Source organism: Balaenoptera borealis, assembly GCF_965194805.1.
Source record: "Balaenoptera borealis genome assembly, chromosome: 10".
In the NCBI taxonomy this organism is placed as follows: Eukaryota; Metazoa; Chordata; class Mammalia; order Artiodactyla; family Balaenopteridae; genus Balaenoptera; species Balaenoptera borealis.
The window spans coordinates 107,655,758-107,664,802 of NC_138874.1; the positions used below are offsets into that span (position 1 = coordinate 107,655,758).

The following is a 9,045-nucleotide window of genomic DNA, read 5'->3' on the forward strand; positions in this document are numbered from 1 at the left end:
AAGGATCTTCTTTCCTCTGGGGGAGGACAGACCGTAAATAAACAATGGAAGTGTGCCGGATGGTTAAAAATAGAGCAGCAGGAAAAGGGCAAGAGGGAGTGCATTTGGGATGGGAACAAGTTGCTGTTGTATATAAAATGGCAAGGGACATGCTCACTGATAGAATGTCATTTGAGCAAGTGAGCTAGGTGGATATCTGGGAGAGGAAGATCATCTCAGGCAGAAAGAATATATATCAGAACAAAAGAGCCGCCTTATTCTTTTCAGTAATTGTGTAGTATTCCATTGACTGTTACACCGTAATTTGTTTAACCATCCCTTACTGATGGGCATATAGGTTATCTAATCTTTTACTAGTATGAACAGTGCTTCAGAGATACATGGATATTTAATAGTTGCATTATATTTCATTTTATAGTTCTATTTATTAAAATCCTTAATTTATCTACCACTGTTGCACATTTAGGTGATTTTCCAACTTTTCACTGTTATAAATAATTCTGACATGTAGTTATACATACTTTCTGCACACCTCTGACTGTTTGCTTGACATAAATTCCTAGACATAGCATTGTTAGATCTAAGGATAGTCAACATTTTTAAAAGGATTTTGATCTGTATTTGTTGTAAAGTTGCATTTCAGGAAGGTTGCTGAAGTTTCATAGCGGCCATCCATATATGTGCCATACATATAAGTGCTGCACCCTTTTGCCCACACTGGGTATTGCTGTTTTTTTTTAAAGTTTTGCTAATTTGATAGCTAGAAATTATATCATTGTTTTATTTTGCATTTCTATTACTAGTGAAATTGAGCATGTTTAATGTATTTAATTGGCCATTTCTTCTTTTGTCAGTTGCCAGGTTTTTTTTGTTTTGTTTTGTTTTTTTAATTTATTTATTATTTTATATTTATTTTTGGCTGCGTTGGGTCTTTGTTGCTGCGCGGGGGCTTTCTCTAGTTGCGGTGAGCGGGGGCGACTCTTCGTTGCGGTGCGCGGGCTTCTCATTGCGGTGGCTTCTCTTGTTGCGGAGCACGGGCTCTAGGCACGTGGGCTTCAGTAGTTGTGGCATACAGGCTCAGTAGTTGTGGCTCGCGGGCTCCAGAGCACAGGCTCAGTAGTTGTGGCACACGGGCTTAGTTGTTCCGCGGCATGTGGGATCTTCCCGGACCAGGGCTCGAACCCGTGTCTCCTGCATTGGCAGGCGGATTCTTAACCACTGCGCCACCAGGGAAGTCCCAGTTGCCAGTTTTTGACCTTTGTGCATTTTTCTGGCAGTGTGGGGTGGGATATTTCTGTTTCTGGTTGATTTATAATTATGACAGTTAAGAGTATTGACCTTTGGTCATTGCAAATTTTTTTTCCAGTTTGACATTTGCCTTTTATTTTTATGCTTTGGATTCTTGAGGGGTGGGGTGGGGAGCATGTTTAAAAATATGTAGGCCAGTCTTTTAAGATTAATTATTACTTAGATAATTATGTTTATTCTCTTTTAGTTCTTATATGGTTTTGTTTTTTCATCTAACTTTATAGGTTAGAAGGATATGGTTTAGAGAGGGATTTAACTTTTTTCTTAAATAGTTAATTTTTTTTGCCTGTGCCATATATTGAACAGTGTACCCTTTTGTCGTTGGCTTTATGTTTTTATCATGTGCTATTGTTTGACATTTTTTTTATCATATGCCCAATATTTGTTTTCTTGGCTTTCTGACATCTCTTCTGTTGAGTTATTTATCTGCCTACCAGATAAATAACTGATTTATCTGATTTCATATTATGTATTTTCCACATTTTAGCATCTTTAAGTATGGAATGCATCTTAAAAATCAGCTGTTGCCTTAATGGAAGTTGAGTTCTCCCTGAGAGGGTTTGAGTTTTCTTCTGCTAGTCACTTGGGGGCACTACCAGTCTGAATCTGTTGAAGCTAATTTCTCTGCTTGAGATTTTCTTGGCCTTTGCTGGTAGTGTGAACTCAGAGCACAAAATTTGTAGGCAGGTTGGGGTGGAGGTACCAGTGCAAATATCAAGGAATTATTTCCCCCTCTTCCTGTTGTCAAGGAAGTGGTATGCAGGCTTCTTTGTCTTCTCTTCTGGAGGAAGCGTTGTTATTTTTTTTTTTTACCCCTCATTGAGGCTGTTGCCATTTGGTATCCCCACTTTTTGCGAGGGTCTCTGTCTCCTTTTAGATTTCATACCCTGGACATCTTTTCTTTGCATGGTACATAAAATAATATTGCATCTTACAATTGATGCTGTCTTAGAATCAGTGAAAGTTTTTAATATCTGGCAGTGCAAGTTCTTGGTATACTATGTTCTTGGCTATTATTCCAAATGAATTTTGAAATGATTTAAGTTCCCCTGACATTCTCTCTGCACAAAACAAAGCAGAACAAAGTCCAAACAATAGTAGTCCTGGGATTGTGATACATCTGATATGAAAAATTAAGAACCTTTCATTTCACACATGATTTGTTCACTGTAATTGTTTTACTTCGTATACGTGGTTGTAAAATTTAGGCAAGTAGTTAGTTCCCAATGTTACGCTGGTGCTATAAAATAATTAATTTAAAATATTAACAATCCTTCTATACTTGGTTCATTCAAGCATAGACTTTTTCTTTTTTAATTTTTATTTATTTATTTATTTATTTATGGCTGTGTTGTGTCTTCGTTTCTGTGGGAGGGCTTTCTCTGGTTGCGGCAAGTGGGGGCCCCTCTTCATCACGGTGCGCGGGCCCCTCACTATCGCGGCCTCTCTTGTTGCGGAGCACAGGCTCCAGACGCGCAGGCTCAGTAGTTGTGGCTCACGGGCCCAGTTGCTCCGCGGCATGTGGGACCTTCCCAGACCAGGGCTTGAACCCGTGTCCCCTGCATTGGCAGGCAGATTCTCAACCACTGCACCACCAGGGAAGCCCAAGCATAGACAATTGTGCTGAATAATTTTTTTCTGCCCTTTAACCCTTTTTAGGATTGTTCTTTAAAAAGCCTCAAATTAACCCAACAGATAATTCACTTTATATTTTGTCTTTTATTTTCTATACTCATTTTGTTATGAAGGTTATCAGCTAGTTTATCTCACCAAACACTCCCTGATGCCCTTTCATCCCTCCAGAAGGCCTGAGGACTTGTGCTCACAGGCTGTTCTTCAGAGGCAGTTTGCAGTGTTTGTTTGGCACTTGACAGTGTGTTTGTTCTTTTACTTCAGAAAGGAACGACAGTGCGTTATTGTGTTATTACTATAAGTTTGTAAAGCTGACCGAGGATTCGTTTTCTTCTTTTAAAGACATTCTTGTCTTTACAGAAAGTTGCAGTATAAATTACATTGCGGAGAAAATCCTCAGAGGACATCCCCAGTCTGCTCCTGTGATGGCTGACAGAAATGTGATTCACCGACAGTTACTCTGCTGTAATTCTCAGATGTAGGGCTTCATTTAAAAGAAAACATACAGAACAAAAAGACAATGAAATAAATCAGTACCACATTTGGACTGTATAGATGAGAAAAAGAAATTATTAAAATGATGCAGTTAAAAACTCCTCAGATCAGTTTAGTTGTACAATGGTCAAAGTAATATGTGATATCAATGAAGAAATATTTGTAGCATGCAGACGGTTGTTTCTGTTTCTTAAAAAACTATTGTCAGTGGGCTATTCAACTTGCTTTTTTTTTTTATTAATGTAGTATGGTCTATGGACTTCTTGAGAAACTATAATAATACAGTTTTTAAAAAACTTATATTCTACTTTAAATGTGAATTATAGTTCTGAGCTGCTTTAATGCGGGGTCATTTGTATCTGTTAGCGGAAGTAACCAAGATCACTTCTATTCCAAGCTGAACTGCGGTCTTTAAGAAGCCTTCCAGGCTGTTGCTGAGAGCAGAGCTGTGGAAGGAAGTGAGATACTCCACACGTCACAGAAGTCTTGTGAAGTGCTCTCGCAGCTTCATTGCCACCAGCAGTGGGGAGCAAACGAGAAGTTTTTCCATTTTGTCATCTAAGGTAGCTGTGCAGTTGCCTCATTGCTAAAGTTCCAATCAATATGAGAACCACAGTAGAATTTTTTTGGATTTTGGTTTTTTTGCTTTGTATTAATTTCACTTCTACCAAAGTATTTGAAAGTATGAACTGTATTGGCTTTTAGACTATAACTCTATTTCATGAAAAGACTGTTCTGTGATATTTTACTTTGTTTTACTGTAACTTCAAATTATCTAAATATTTTCCTAATACTACGTGGGAATGCTGATTTTCTTTTGTTATGCAGTAGGAACATTTTACACTGTTTACATAGTTCTCATGGAACATAGAATTTTTTGAAAGCCACATATGATACACATTTTTTGTGTATATATTCTAGTTAGTGTGAATAAAACAGTAACATCAATGCATTTTTTTAAAGCAGAAAACGTCTGTATTCTTCTTGTCTTCCTTAAAAGTATTCCTATGAGTTCAGTGGTCATTTACTTTTCATTGTGAACACCTGCTCTGTAGTTAATACATAACTATAGCATTTGCTCCTAATAATTAGGGCAGAATTAGGACAGTAGAGTTTTTGAGCTGCAGGTGACCCCAGACAGCATATATTCCAACCACCTCATTATGCAGCCGAGGACACAACACTAAATGCCTTTCTCAGGCTGCTGGGTGGCAGATCTGGGCTAGAACACAGTTTCACTGACTCCCTTTTGGCCTTCATTTCTCTACACCAGTGCTATTACCTCTCACTTAATTTCCTCTTAACTTCCCCAAACTGATGAAATAAAGAAAAATAAGGGTTATTTATGTATATTTTAATAAAATCCAGTTTGATTTTTCAACTTACAACTGGTTTTGTCTGTATTATTCAGCCTGTATCCTCTGAATATTGGGCAGAGGGGAAGAAACACTTGAACCAGTGTCCATAGTAGAAATGTGTACCAGCTCAGTTTTAGGAATCTTGTGATTTTAACACCTGGGAAAATATAAAATAGAATTTTAGAGGGTAACTCTGCTGTGGACAGAGTTTATATCACTCTTCAATTTCTTAAAAAAAACAAAACCAAAGCCAAAACAGTAATAGGTCTGAGGGCAGAGTCTGTATTTATTAGCGTACTGTTCACTGTTGTAACCACCATGCCTACCACAGACTTGTCACAAAGTAAGGCATTTTCCAAATATTTGTTGAATAAAACTTTTAAAAATCAGAAATAGAATTAAATACTTATAGACCTTAGAATGGCCATTCAGGTCAGTGGTTTGCAAACGTTTAAAAAGTATCTGAACCCTTTTCACATTTCAGTATATAAACTAGATGAGAGCATAGCCGCTGAGTAAAGCTTGACCTCCTCCTTTTCTCCAGTAGCTCGTCCCCTCCTGGGACCCTCCTACCCAGCCCTAACCTGGATTAATGCCCTCATCTTCCTCAGATGAGGAAAGTCAAGTCGCTAGTTATTCTGAAATTCTTTCCTGTGCAGAGTTTGGGACTAAAGTTAAAAAGCATCAGTGTCTGAAACTGAAGGTCAAAGAGTCGTCGTAAAACCAATGAGGTCAACCTAGGCCTGGTTTGTTAACGTGGCCATAATGAGAGGAAACTCCTTTCCGAGTCTGATGGGCCTGTGTGGTTCATGAATCCACCAGATAAGGATTTTTCTCAAAACCAGAGTGTGATTATAGTAGAAGGGCTTAACAGATTATATTGATTTTTGACGTAAGTATGTTATTGGAAAGGTGTGCTCTACATAGACCCTTGAAAATGAGGACATTAGAGCATAGATATCACTACCCCGGCAGGGAGGATCATATATGCAAAATAGCAACTCACAATATTATAAATAGAGTGCTGGAGATCAGGACTGTCCAGGAAATTCCAGAGTGGTTGATCTTGGTATTTATATTACCGTTGTTTCAGGTTTTTATGACTTGAGGTGTCATACCTTAGTGCTGAGCCTTAGTGTTTACCGAGCAACGTTCTGGTGGTGACTTGTTTCCCATGTAGATTTTGCCATCTGGGAACAGGGTGAATTGAGCTGCAGACGCTGAATGTTCTGGTTTTCCTCCAAGTTAATGGTTCTCATTGTAGCAATAATTACCAGTCAGTATGAGTTAGTTCCCCAGGGCGGGTCCTCTAAGGTGAGTTGATAGAGTTCAGTTCTTTATAGCTGGGGTGCTGACAGGGCATTCCTGCTTTTGTCCGTCTCCCTGCAAAGCGCTGGATGGACTGTCAGGTGACTTGTCTCCTTGATATTTGTATAAGACTTGCAACAGGTTGTCAGTCTTGTCCTGGTATTTCACCCCTGAAGTGAGCTTACCAAAAACTTGACAGCATGTTGAAGAGCTCTGGTGCCCACCTGCCTTTGTGTCCAAGCTCTCTACCTCTTAGCTGTGGATCCCGTGCAAGATTGTTTTCCCCTAACCTCTCGGCAAAGTGTTTCTGATTTTTGGTCAGTTTCCTCTTGCATGAAATTCCTCAACCTCATACAGTTATTGTGAGGCTTAAATGAAAATATGAGTAAAGAGCATATAGTGATGCTGGGTACATAGTAAGCACTCAGAACATTAGCTAATTGTCACTACTGCTACTCTTTTTATCACGAACGCTCAGGTTCAGGGAAGACCCACGTCTTTGTTGCTAGGTCACTGCCACTTCCAGCCCTCCCTGGGTTGCCCTTGGCCAGGTCTCTTGTCCCTGAGAGCTGCCGGACAGGGCTGAGTATCCTTCACAGAGGCCCAGGTGTCTGCAGGTGACTGGCAGGGAGGACAGGAGCTGTGGAGCCAGTCGGGGCGGGCGCGGGGGATGGTAATGCTCATGTGGCTGTCTTCACACAGATCAGTGGGACTCTTGGAGAGTACCTTTTTATTTATTTATTTATTTATTTATTTATTTATTTTTGGCTGTGTTGGGTCTTCGTTTCTGTGCGAGGGCTTTCTCCAGTTGCGGCAAGCGGGGGCCACTCTTCATCGTGGTGTGCGGGCCTCTCACTATCGCGGCCTCTCTTGTTGCGGAGCACAGGCTCCAGACGCGCAGGCTCAGTAGTTGTGGCTCACGGGCCTAGTTGCTCCGCGGCATGTGGGATCTTCCCAGACCAGGGCTCGAACCCGTGTCCCCTGCATTGGCAGGCAGATTCTCAACCACTGCGCCACCAGGGAAGCCCGAGAGTACCTTTGAGTAACTTCTACATGCCTTGATTCTCTAAGTTCCTTTTGGGATAGGATCCAGAAAACATGTTTGTCTTCCTAAATTCTGACTTCTTTTCTCCCTGGTATTTATTTCCCTGCTTTAAACATCAACGCTATTGCAGATTTCCCCAAACCTATCAGCCCCACAGAACTCTGAGAATGACTTCATGTTGTTGTTGACACTAGTGGGCGCTCGTGAGATAGTGCAGCCTCGACATTTAGTGCTTCCTTCTTTCAGTCTCAAAGCAAGTGAAACACGTTGTTTGGGCAGTATTCACACTTAATGTGACAGTAAACGATCACAATGTGTGTCCAATATAGGAAACTTACAGCGACCTGTAAAACAGACCAGGGATTAGCAAGGACGCGTCCATGAGAAAGTAGGCAGTGCTGCGTATTTGCTAGGGGGTGAGCTGCAGTTCAGGTTCATGGACAGGTGGAATTGGTGTACCTGGGATGACCCACCATGTTTTTCTTTCATTTCTTACATTATAAGAGTGACTGAAAGGTTTTATTGTGGAAACTTTCAAATACTCAAAAGTGTGGAGAATGGTGTAGTGAATCCCCCTGTCCGTACCCCTCTTCTAGCCTCAGTAGGGGTGCCAGGGTTGGCCTCTCTGTAACTTAAAAGACAGGTAAGCAGGGGCAACCAGGGACAAGGCGGGAAAGAAAGTGCATTCATGAGGTGGAAAGGCCTGAGGTGGGAAACAGCATCACCTGTTGGGGCAACTGGAAGAGATTAAGTTGTTCATGAAACACAAAAAGAGCTGTTTGAATGTGTTGAGAATGGTTTTCATTAAAGTTGTTTTAAAGACATTTCTTGTGGTGCCTTTTCTTTTTGTAAGTCACTTAATAGCATTCACTCTTGTTGAAAGGAGCATGGTTTGGAATATTGGGAAGTGCTTACTACCAATTAAGAGGCGTTCCTTTCCTGTGCCCCTCAAAGCCTGTGCTCAGCTGTATCTCTGAGACTCGTTTGCTTCTCTTTCCCAGGAGGTGAAAAGGTGTTTTGAACAGCACTTCTGACTCCTGAAGAAACTTCAGGTGAACAAGGCTGTGGTAGTTTTCTGAATGTTACTCCCTGGAGTAGAACTGGGGAGGGGAACTCGTGTTTTTGGAGTGTCAGCTGTGCTTCGGGCACTGTGCAAGCTCTTTCATGTAATCTTGACAGAAGCCCCATGGAGGTAGGTTTATTCTCCCCATTTTACAGATGAGAGAACTGAAGCTCATAGAAGCTAGCCATCTTGCCAGGGCCACTCAGTTAATGGCAGGGGAGAATAAAGTGCGCTTAAGCCTCAAAAATAAAGGGAAACCTCTACTATAGAAAGATACTTGCACATTGACTGTCTGCCTCTTTCTGGAAACAGCTAGGCAGTCACAACACTGCTCCCCACCCCCACCCCCACCCCGCTTTTTTTTTCACAAGCAAAAGCATTTTCAAAGGATAACCTTTGAAAGAAAAAGATAAGTTTTAGGCGATGTAGATTATAATTTGCTCTGTTGTTTTTGCCTGAAGTGCTCTTTTTTTTTTTTTTTTTTTAATGTGGGGCGTAAAACCTCATGTTAATGAAGATTCCCAAATATTGGTCTAAACAGGACCTTGATGTTTGCTACCCTTTGAACTGAAAAGGAAGGGATAAACGCAAAAATGGTCTTTTGTCCTTACAAAAGAGTGTTTGTAGAAGTGTCCTAGCTTGTGTGCCCTCCTGAGTGTCTGAGTGACCGCCCCCGGGTTTTAGTGTTTCTCTGGGGTTGGTTCTCCAGCTCCCCTCTACCTCTGGGTGGCTCTCCCTGGTTCAGAATTTCCTGCCCTCCCTGCTCTGCTTCCCAGCCTCTCTCGGCCTTGCCTGCTGCTCCCTCTGTAGGAACCAAGCTGGTCATTCATCCTCCC

At 41.2% G+C, this 9,045-nt stretch overlaps 1 protein-coding gene and 1 long non-coding RNA gene across 5 annotated transcripts in view; one reads left to right on the plus strand and one right to left on the minus strand.

Annotated features, from left to right (window-relative positions):
* SEC23IP (SEC23 interacting protein) overlaps positions 1-4,823 on the plus strand; it is a 44,498-nt gene extending 39,675 nt beyond the window's left edge. For 2 of the 4 annotated variants that reach the window (XM_082406946.1, XM_082406949.1), the window contains exon 19: positions 3,301-4,823. The gene's annotated coding sequence lies outside the window, so the exon portion shown is untranslated. Of the gene's footprint in view, positions 1-3,282 lie in introns of all 4 variants that reach the window. The other 2 variants (XM_082406947.1, XM_082406948.1) reach the window with 2 other exon arrangements.
* Positions 3,657-8,686, minus strand: LOC309635581. Its single transcript, XR_014248894.1, has 2 exons — positions 7,138-8,686; positions 3,657-6,827 (listed from the first exon to the last, which is right to left on the minus strand). It is a non-coding gene; the product is annotated as an uncharacterized lncRNA (long non-coding RNA).
* Between the last annotated feature and the right edge of the window lie 359 nt (positions 8,687-9,045).